The sequence below is a fragment of the Cupressus sempervirens genome, chromosome 3, assembly GCF_028749045.1.
Source record: "Cupressus sempervirens isolate cs-2001-9-10 chromosome 3, ASM2874904v1, whole genome shotgun sequence".
NCBI lineage: Eukaryota > Viridiplantae > Streptophyta > Pinopsida > Cupressales > Cupressaceae > Cupressus > Cupressus sempervirens.
This window is the reverse complement of record NC_143120.1, coordinates 752,096,359-752,108,652: the sequence shown is the minus strand read 5'-3', so window position 1 is coordinate 752,108,652 and position 12,294 is coordinate 752,096,359. Positions and strand designations below refer to the sequence as shown.

Sequence of the window (12,294 nt, the reverse complement as noted above, 5' to 3'; positions counted from 1 at the left end):
TCTTCATCCTTACCATAAGGCTATGTAGCATTTTGAGTTAGATGAATTTCTTATTTCACTTTTTCTTTTTGTTCAAAAATATTTCCACAAGTCTATTTGTTCTAGTATCTACAAATAGTCTAGACATTTTTCAATTTGATGACCACTAGTCTCATCAAAATTTTCAAACCTTGTATACATTTCAACTTTCTAGATCACTAAAATTGATCCAAATTGAATCATTGGTGAATTGAAACTATGCATCAAACCTAGTTTAACTATGCAATTTCTCAATTTGTTGCATTTGTAAAATCAATTTTAAGCTTTATTTATTTATTCTTTACATTTATTTTTGTTCTAACTAATGTACTTGTTTTAAATGCAGCTTATGTAGATGTAGTTATTTCAGATGAGAATAAAAGAGGTGGAACTAATTTTTTTTTGTATTTGATTTTGAAATTAAATTATCTTTCTTCTACAATGTAGCTATCCTATCAAAAATTTGAGTGCCTAGTTGTTTTAGAACTTTAAAACACATAGACATATTCTTCATTACTCAAACCTTATTATTGTAAGAAAAATTCAATATCTTTAGGAGTTTAATAGAGAACAAAAATAAATTTATTTAAAAATTTAATAGAGAAAATAATGCAAATATAACTTAAAAAGAAAAAACTAAACTAGCACTATAATAGCAATGAAAACTAAACAAAAGAAATAATAATAATAATTCATCATAGACCTCTAAAACTTTTTCATTTTAGGTACTCCTTGTTGTATTCATATTGAATAAACCTTACATACCAATTCAAATAACCATTTTTCCTCTAAATTAAAACAAAAAAAAATTGTTTGATAGGAGAAATTTAGTAAATATTTTATCTCAGTAAATGACAAAAATAGACTCAAGTTGACTTTGAAGTGAATTGTCAATAACACTAGACATATTATAACTCATACCTTGAATGCATTTGTAAGGGTCATTAATTTTTTCCACACAAGAAAATATATTTATTAATAATAAATAGACACAACATTTACCTAAAAAAATTAAAAAAATCTATGCACTATCAACTTTAAAGTAGAACTCAATTTGGTATTCAAGTGTCTAATATATATAAAGAGATATTTTCTTCAATTTTTTATAGTTCCCTTTGATAAAATCAAAATTAGAGATTGATGTTTTCTTAAATGAATGTTCATTAATATTATGATATTTTTTGTGAAGGGTAAAGTAGTTTTTTAAGAGGCCACAAAACCCCATACAAACATAATTTAAATAGGATCTAAAACCCAAAGAAAAATACAAAGAGTTATCATGTACATATAACAACCTATCACCAAGTAAATAGGTAGAGACCTAGACAATATAAATCAAGAGAATTCTAAGCTAAGAAACATGGTTATATGACATAATCTTATAACACAAAATTTTAGTTTTGAATAGGCTCAGATAAACTTCTAGAAATATTATAAGCTTCATTATCCATTTAAAACATCCACCTCAATAGGAGGAATCAAGGAATAAATAGGGAAAAAATCATCATCACCCAATAAACCACTTATATTCAAATAAATACTTGTCTTAAGCCCCTTAGCACAACACAATACTCTCCCATGTATACCTCCTCTACCCCAATAGGAGAAGCATTCATGTTGTGCAAGGTAGGAGAATCCCCAAAGGAGATGTACTAGCCCCTAGCTATACAACCACACAGTGGAAACACAACACCAAGAAACAAAAAAGTAAGTTCTGATACCAAATTAAAATTCTTGATTCATAGATATATAATTGATTACATGTAATATGCCTGGTTGTAAGGCCTTTCGGGTTAGGGCAAAATACAAATAAAATTTACAAAATTAGTTCTACAAGATCCAACAAGATCCAACTTATAGCCAATCTTAGCTAGTCCAAATATGCAATTGGGTATGAACACTAAGAAGAATCCACACTTGTATCCTCAGGTCCACCAAGAGATCCTCTAGTTCCTAAGCCACAACTCTAGCTCTACAAATTTGCATTTATCCTTCATTCCATCCCCCCTCAATAATGACTAAAAGACTCCAAAAGACCCCTAATTATACCAATCTAAGCCACAAGTTGGCCCATAAAACAAATTAAATACAAATACATAAATTAAATAAAACAAGTCGGCTTACAACAATAGTTAAATGTCCAAAAATCAATATTCAAGTAAAATCACGATATCTCATAGCTCTGATTGAATTAGTACTTATGATTTGACATGTAGGTAGTAATTTAGGTCCTCTAAAAACTCTTAAATTCACAAATTTTGATTTCCCAAGGAAATGTTCACATCCATCCTGAAATTCATGCAAAGCATACTGTTGCGCGAAACTACCAGAAATCAATACTCTACGAGAATTTCCATATCTCCCAACCTATAATGAATTATGACTTGTCCTCTTGAAAAAAGGAAGTAATATAGGCCCTCCTCAATCCTTGAAGTGTGAAACCTCTCATTCATTAAGGATAATTGGTTATATAGCCTGCAAAAGGCACCCAAAAACTAGAAAAAACACAGTTTAAACAACAAGATTCAAATTGCTCAAACTTCAACTGAATCCATCCAATCTCTATGAAAACATGAGGAAAGGTTCCCAAATGTGTCACCAAAACATTCCTGACCATGAAAACATAAATTCGTCAAATTCCAAGCTCAATTCTCCTCAAAACTTGACTGAAATCACTCCAAACATGCAGGATTGTAGGAAAGCCTAGGATGCTCCTACATCAAATACCCCAAATTCAGAAAGGTGTTCTAGTAACTGGAATAACATCTTTTGGGATTCAACACATAAATCCCAAATTGGTTCTTCACATACATGTCCTCCATGTCTTCAACTTGCACACTCTTTCCTTTATTTTTCTTCTTCTTCTTCACGTCCACCATAGCTGTTCCATAAGTTTTCTTTCCATGCTAATCTCCAAGCTTCTTAGAATCTATTAGCTCAACTTGGCTACCAATACTCAAGTTCCTCCTACCAAGCTCTTCATTCTACAAAGGAATTAGGGAAAACTTCCTACCACTTTTCTCAATAGTAAACACATTCCTAACATAATCATGCACAGCCCTGGACTCATGTTGCCAAGGTCTACCAAGTAACACATTACAGCTATTCATATCCACAATATTACACAACACTTGATCCTTATGCTACCCAATCTAGAAATCAAGAAGGAATTGCTCCCTCACTTCCAAAGCATGCTCACCTTGCAACCAGTTAATCCTATAAGGATAAGGATGTCTCATTCTCCTTAAACCAAGTTTCTAAATGATCTCTTCAGCAATAAGGTTATCAGTACTACCACCATCCACAATCACCTTGCAAAATTTACCATCAAAATTACAACAAGTCTTGAACAAACTAGTTCTCTAACAAGAAACAAATGTCCTCTCACCAATTAGTACTCATCAAGCTAGCAAACTCTCTCCTTGCTCATGCTGACTATCCTAGATTGCAACCTCATTCACAACAACAATTGTCCTTCCAATTGGACTTTCAAAAGATCTATGCCCTTCTTGACCACACTTGAAAAAATTACCTCTGAACCCACCTCCACCTATCCTCTTTTTTTAGATTAGCAGGTTTTGGTTCACCTTCTTCTTTTGGTTTAGCTTGTGCTAACCTATCCTACTTCTCCTTCCTTTGGGAACTACCTTGATTCTTCCTCTTTAGCTTCTCCTCTAATCTCAAAGCATATGGATAAGCATCCTCAACTAAATAAATATTCAACATACTAACCTCATCCTAAATATTGAATCTCAAACCATTAATATACCTAGCTACCTTATCTTTTAACAATTCTCTATGCCCAGACTAAATAGTAAACTTGTAGAAATCCTTTGTATAATGTTTCACAATTATATTTTTCTATTTTAGATTCTGCAACTTCTTAAACAACTCAAGTTCATCATCAGTAGGAACGAACTTAGCCTTCAACTTAGTCACCATCAGTTGCCATCTAGAGATCTTCATCTCACCTTCCTCTTCTCTATCTCTTTGTAGTTCTTTACATCAAAGAGCAACATGTCCCTTTAGCTTACTTTGTGCCAATCTCAGTCTGAGTAGATCCTTAATATCCTCAAGCTCAAAGTAGTCTTCCAATTCACCAATCCAATCAATCAGGTGTTTAGGATTTAAAGTACCTAAAAAATTAGAAACTGCCATCTTATGCTTCAGCTTCAACTAAGATCTAGGTCGAGCAAAATGACCAGCCCTAATTCCAATAGGTCTCTCCACATGATTAGTTTTGACCTCACCACTTGATTCAAAAATTACAAAGTCTTTAGTAACTTCCTCATAACCACCTTAAGTACCCACATGTCTAGGTGCACCACCTAAAGCACTTACAATTTCAACAATCATGTCACTCTTCATCAATGCAATCTTAGAACTAATTTATGCTCTCATCTTGTTTGATTTTCATTCTTCTACAACATCACTAAGATCATCAATTTCCATAGGGTCTAATATTCTTGGAGGAATCTTCCAAAATTTTAGCAAACCCTAAGCAACAAATCCATTAATCAAGAAGATCAATCAACCACAAGATCAACCTTCTTCAGCCCAAGTCCTAATGCAAACTACCTCGGCTTTGGTGATCTATCTACACACTCAAGAACAATCTTCGCTTTGATACCACCTGATGTATTGCAAGGTAGGAGAATCCCCAAAGGAGACCTAGCCCCTAGCTATACAACCCTACAACAGAAATACAACACAAGAAACAACAATGCAAGTTCTAATAAAAAATTACAATTCTCAATTCATAGATATATAACTTATTACATACAATATGTCTTTCTATAAGGCCTTTTGAGTTAGGGCCAAATACAAACAGAAATTACAAAATTAGTTCTACAAGATCCAACAAGATCCAACTTACAACCAATCTTAGCTAGTTTAGAGACACAACTAGATAAAAACACAAAAAAGAATCCACACTTGTACCCTCAGGTCCACCAAGAGATCCTCTAGTTCTTAAGCCATAGCTCTAGCTCTACAAATTTGCATCTATCCTTCATTCCATCCCCACTCAATAATTACTAAAAGGCTCCACAAGACCCCTACTTATACCAATCTAAGCCATAAGTCAGCCCAAAATAAAAATTAAATACAAATACATAAATTAAATGCCACAAGTCAGCCTGCAACAACAATTAAATGTCCAAAAATTGATATCCAAGTAAAATCATGATATCTCCTAGCTTTGATTGAATTATAACTCATGCTTCGAATTGTAGGTATTAATTTAGGTCATCTACAAACCCTTAAATATGAAAAGGCTTATTCCTAAAGGAAAAGTATGCATCCATCTAAAGGTCATGCACAACATACTATCATGTGAAATTTCCAAAAATTGATACTCTAGGAGAATTGCCATATCTCCTAACCTATAATGAGTTAGGTCTTGCGCTCTTGAAAATTGATACTTTAGGAGAATTTCCATATCTCCCAACCTATAATGAGTTAGGACTTGTCCTCTTGACACAAGGAAGAAATCTAGGCCCTCTTCAATCCCTCAAGTGTGCAGCCTCTGATTCATTAAGGATAATTAGTTATACAAACTACAAAAGGGACCTAGAAAATAGAAAAAGCACAGTTTCAGTAGCTAGGTTCAAACTACTCAAACTTCAACTCAATAAATCCAATCTCTATGCAATCATGAGGAAAGGTTCCCCAATGTGTCTCCAAAACATCCCTAACCATGAAAACATAATTCCATCAACAGTTGACCAAAACCCCTCCAAACATACAGGATTGTAGGAAAGGCTAGGATGCTCCTTCATCAAGCATCTATGACAAAATTAATAATAATAGAGGAATCTAATAGATCTACATAAAAATATCACATCATTTTGTAAGTAAGGTATCCATTAGGAGGCATATGAAAAATGAAAATGGTGGAACATATAAGATAAGAAAAATTATGAACATGAGTATCATAAAAAAAAACAATAACAAATACTGCAATTTAACAAAAGAGATGCTTAACTGAAAAGAAAAAACTAAACTTGGCCTAGATAATAACTCTAAACTTGGCCTAGACAAGGTAAAGGTGATCAAATTTAGATCAGGAACACAAAAAAAAAAGAAGAAGAAAAAAACTATCTTACTCCAAAAAACCATAGTTCAAGAATACAAAAGGAAAACTCATCCAACTATGAGGAGAATTTAGGAAAAGATTGAACCTCTCCATCTTATAGAGATATGGAAAGAAGAAACAAAAATAATCCATGAGAATCCATAGAAGAGGTTTCATCCTCCAATAGTCAACCCATGATAGAAGAAAATAAGCTATTAGAGAATAAGAGAATTAAACCCTCAAGAAAATAAAAAAGAAGAAAAATCACACTACCTACCAGTAGAAATAGAAGAAGCCTTGCAAGGAGAAATATTATAAAAAAAATCCCCCCTAGAAATCTTTAGCAAACATCCAAAAACATTTTAGTAGAGGAACCACAAATTTCTTGCACTAGAGATAGAAAACCAAAAGAAATCCCAAATAATGTTTTATACAACTGAAAAAAGGCTCACCCACTTGTATCCATTATATATAATGGGGTGAGAGATCCCACACACAAAAAAGGTGATAAAAGATCCATATCAATATTATTAATGAAAATAACTATATCCCTTGTGTTTTCTTCACCACTAATATTCACTAAGAAATAATTAGTGTGGCCCTTAATAATAATGAGCAACATGAAGTGGAAATAATCCATGCCTAAAAGATGGCCCTAACAAGGCTCTTAGGAAACTTTTCTCCCTAGATAAATTGGTGGTTTTAAGCCCTCAATTTGAAGAACACAATCAAAATAAGTTTCCTTTCCACACATAAAAGGATCCTAAAAACTTAGTGGAACAAAAAATCACAAAAAGTATTGGTACCCAAAATTGAGGTCGAATCCCATTTCATTCCCTAGATTACACATAGTACAACTGCATCATCTTGTTGATCATCCGAGTCACCTTTTTCCTCTAAAGATTGTTTTCATCCTTTTAAACGCCTATGTCATATTCTTCTTCATCATCTCAATCTCCCTATCTTCTCCTTTCCTACTTCAACTTACTATCACTATCTTAAATGTTAGGATAATTTTTAATCTGCGAGAAGAAATATTGTTGAAAGTGTATGTAAGCACGAGTTATTCAAACTCCTTAAACATTACACAAAATTAAAAAGGATACTCTAATTAAAAAAGGTGCAATATATTTGTATTCATAGATTGCAGATACTCATTTTAGCTCAAATCCTATGAATGCAACTTCAAGGAATGGTAGGTTTTTTTTCCCAAAGACATAAAATTAATCAAAGGATACAAAGCTAATTTGAATTTTAGTTTACAAGTGGACATAAAAGAAACTTCTAATGGATGGTTTTCTTGTAGAAGACATATGTTTATTATTTCTTTATTAGTGAAATAATGTAGAGGATGACATGCAATAAGAAGTTAGTAACATTTTGAGGGTAGTTGATAGGCATGGTTCTCAAATATCATTTCCTCCTAGAATTTTAATTTTAAAAATGGCAACTTAATTACATTTACTCTATAATAACATGGAGATAAATCTACAATTAAAAGTTTATGCAGCTTCTAACAAAAGAGACTAGTGTAAACATATTCTACTTGTGCCAATTATTTATATTACAACGTGATATCATTTTAGAGAATGTTGCCTACATCTTTTTGAAAAACTAGTTGTCAACACTTCTCAAAACTTTGACTTGAAATATGTCTTCCATTTACAATATGATTCGTGGATATATAGTATATGTGACTATGACTTATACTTCAATTATATCATAATCAAAGCATATTTATATATCATAGTAAGACTATTATTAGTGGACTTAAAGAAAAAATATTTTGGCAACCACAAAAAAGTATCCTAAAAAAAACTCTAATTATAGATTATGATATTAATCTAATTTTGAATCCTAAAGATGTAAGTTTAACTATCTAACAACTTGGCCATGCAAAAAGTGAAATTCTAATTTTTTAAATCCTACAATCATATGGAATTCTTTTAATGCAACAATTTGACATATGGGATAAACATTTTTAAAAGAAACATTCTGAACAATGTCGATATAAACCTTTTTTGAGCTTTATATTTCCTTAATACAATCAATTTTAGTAACATAGATAATAAATTCAATAAATCAAATTTCCTTTCTTTCATCAAACTTTATTTACAATTGAAACATTCAAAATTAATATTGTTCTACTTTCATTTCTTAAATTAGAACATTCTTTTTGTTACATGATTGAATACATGTTTATATTTAATATTCTACAAAATTATGTTGAATCTAAACTATATTTTGTTTCTGATAAAGGACGCAGGGAGAAGGCCTTGAACCCAAAGTTACAAACACAGAAAGGCAATCCCAGGGTCATTATAGCTGAGTAGCTTTCCAAAAAACTAGAACCAACAAAGACATCACTCCCACAAAACAATCAAAAATAGAAACCAACTACCAAAGAAACTAATACACATCATGAGAGGAATAATAAATGATCAAAGATGGCATCAAACTAATCTTACTAAACAACATGCAACAATAGAAATCAACCCAAAATATAGGATTCAATATAAACTATTTGTAGATAATAGTGTTGTAATAGTAATAAGTGTTAAAATGGCCTAAGTAACTAACCTCAAAAACTTAAAAGTGATAAAGTTATGTAAGTTCAAAATAACACCTAACGCATATTTAACTTAGGTCTATTAAAATTTTTCACACCTCTACAAGAGGTCATAAAAAAAACTAAAACAGGAAACAAAACTAAGCATTTTTAATATCATTCCATTATTTGGTTAGCTAGGCAAGCTCCCCATGCCAATTCATGACATATCTGGCCTCATGTTCTTGATCCTTCTCCTTCCTAGTGGAGTCCATATCATTGGTCTTATGTAGTCTTCTCTTAACACTAACCACCCCTACAACCATTGTTTCCATTATCTCCCTTTGGATACTACATATAGTTTCAACAAAAACCCTCAATTCCAAGTTAGTGATGGTTTTCTTGTACATTTTTCCTAGGGATTCCACTTTTATTTGAAGAGCACCCAATCTACATGAAAGATTACTTTCAAGCTCAATTACCCTATTGAGGATGGAATCCCTATCCATTTTTCCATCCCTCTTCCGTATTATGACCTTTATCATCTTGGTTCTTCTCCTTGACCTCAATAGGATCAATTTGGTTCTCAGTAAACCCTTTGAGGTCAACCTCAATAATTACCTCATGTTTAACCATATCCACATCCTCATCTTCCCCATCGTAGCTGGCATCATCTTCCTCTTTATAGTTTGCATCATCTATGTCCTCATTATTAGTCTCATCTTCCACTTTAGTCTTTGACTCAAGGAATTTGTATTCCTCCAAACCAACAGAGGTATCCTTTTCATATCTATATTTAATACATGTTTATGTTTAATACATGTTACATGATTCAATACATGTTTATATTTAATATTTTACAAAATTATGTTGAATCTAAACTATATTTTATTTCTGATAAAGGAGGTAGGGAGAAGGCCTTGAACCCAAAGTTACAAATATAGAAAGGCAATCCCAAGGTCATTATAGCTAAGCAACTTTCCAAAAAACTAGAACCAACAAAGAGATCACTCCCACAAAATAATCAAAAATAGAAACTAACTACCAAAGCAACTAATACACATAATGAGAGCAACAATAAATGATCAAAGATAACATCAAACTAATCCTAGTAAACAACATGCAATGATAGAAATCAACTCAAAATATAGGGTTCAATATAAATTGTTTGGAGATAATAGTGTTGTAATAGTAACAAGTGTTAAAATGGCCTAAGTACTTAACCTCAAAAAACTTAAATGTCGTAAAGTTACATAAGTTCAAAATAACATCTAAAGCATATTTAACTTAGGTCTATTAAAAGTTTTCACACCTCTACAAGAGGTCATAAAAAAAACTAAAACAAGAAAGAAAACTAAGCTTTTTTAATACCATTCCATTATTTGGTTAGGTGGGAAAGTTCCCCATGCCAATTCATGACTTCTCTGGCCTCATGTTCCCGATCCTCCTCCTTCCTAGTGGAGTCGATATCATTGTTCTTATGTAGTTTGCTCTTACCACTGACCACCCCTACAACCATTGTTTCCATTATCTCCCTCTGGATACTACAGATAGTTTCAGCAGAAACCCCCAATTCCAGGTTAGTGATGGTTTTTTTGTACATTTTGTCTAGGGATTCCATTTTGATTTGAAGAGCATCCAATCTACATGAAAGCTTACTTTCAAGGTCAATTACCCTATTGAGGAGGGAATCACTATCCATTTTACATCCCATTCTTCCATATTATGACCTCTATCATCTTGGTTCTTCTCATTAACCTCAATAGGATCAATTTGGTTCTCAGTAAACCCTTTGAGGTCAACCTCAATAATTGCCTCATGTTTAACCATATCCATATCCTCATCTTCCCCATTGTAGCTGGCATCCTCTTCCTCTTTATAGTTCACATCATCCATGTCCTCATCATCAATCTCATCTTCCACTTCAGTCTTTGCCTCAAGGAATTTGTATTCCTCCAAACCAATAGAGGTGTCCTTTTCATCCTTCTATTGCTTTTATTCTTTTTTCTTTTGGATTCTTTCCGATCTTCTTTCACTGGAGTAGCCTCTTGTTGTTCACTTTTCCCCAAAGTAATCAAGTCTTTACTGTCTTCATCCCCAGTATCATGTTTGTCAACATCAATGATGTCTTTATCAATCTTGCTCTTTTCAGGGGTGGGGTCTTGGCTGCTTTGGGGAGAATTCTTCATTTTTGAAGGGGTTTTGAGAAACTATATTCTGTTAACACTAATTATTCTTTACTCACTATGAATTATTTTCGATGATTTATTTTTCTTTATGATACCTTCTATAATTAACATGAAATATTTTACCAAAGTGAACATGAATGCATGTGAACCACAGACAACATTGTCTTAAAAAAAAAATCTCACCCAAAAATAATGCAAGGATACAAATAGTTTTCTTCTTGTTCAATGACAACTATTAAAATATAGACAATAGCAGATCCCAAACAATTAGGAGAAATTGACTCATTCAAAAGTTGTATATACTAAAAAAATTATATATATAGAAAGAGAGAGAGAGAGAGTTACGCAACCTTTGTACAGTGACGAGAATGATATAAAAATAAACTGTCGACTGAATAAACTTGCTAAAATATTTCTCCAATCTTCTTTGAAGGAAGAGGTATATACCTTTAGAATCTCAATTGTATATCATGAGGTCAACATCTCGCGGTCCCTACGCCAGCGGAACAAACGGGACCGGGTAGGCCCCTATTGGACATCCAATCTTGCTCATTAAAGTCATGCATTTATGGTACCATCAATGGATAATGACAGCGTGATTTAACGTTTCATAACCGTCATATTTAAAGTAAAAATAAAAAACATCCCTTTCTTTTTGTAAATTTTAATTAAATCAACGAAAGTCACAAAACTGCCCGATCGTATAAAATCTGTAGACACTACAGTAAAATCCATAACTGGTAAACTCTGAAGATGGATATGATAAGTAATGGAGATGTTCATACATCCATACATTTTAGAGGCATCCTCCTAGATCTACATATGATATCCACTTTAGTTGAATTCTCCCCCACAAATGTTGAATGTTTTAAGTGTTCTTTATCATGCGCGTTTTACTTTCCTTTTCTCTCTCTCTCTCGCTCTCGCGTTTTGCGTTTTCTCTATGACGAGTTTCCTGGATGCTCAGCTTTCAGCTTGGGCGAGTCTATTTAAGACATTTAAAAACACAAGGGACCTATTTAAAACATTTAGAAGCTATGGAACTATTTCTAAAGTCCTTATTCAAGATAGCCAACTATCTACTATTCATAAGTAGGGAATAAATAATTAACTCAGTTTTCTGTATTAGAAAATGTTAAAAATAATGTTTATTATAGTAGCTGGGCATTTAATGCACAGTCCAGAACTTTCTATTTGCTTCTTGGAGCCTCTCTCTTTGTGCAAAATTTGAATTTAAAATTATGTAGAAATTTCTAGAGTGCTTCCTTTCTTGAAGCTTCTCAAGAACCCTCTAGAAATATGTATGAGCTCTATAAATAGAGCATTCCTCTCAGCTATAATAACATGAAGAAACTTTATAGCTCTTTGATATGTTTGAGTTTTGCTGCTCTGTTTTTAAGTTCTGTTTTTTTTATTCTTTGTGCTGCTGTTTTTAATTCATCATGGTATCAGAGCATTTTCAG

The 12,294-nt window shown here is 32.5% G+C and overlaps 1 pseudogene; it reads right to left on the bottom strand.

Moving 5' to 3' along the window:
* LOC149569007 (transcription factor GLABRA 3-like) overlaps positions 1–10,538 on the bottom strand; it is a 207,433-nt pseudogene extending 196,895 nt beyond the window's left edge.
* Between the last annotated feature and the right edge of the window lie 1,756 nt (positions 10,539–12,294).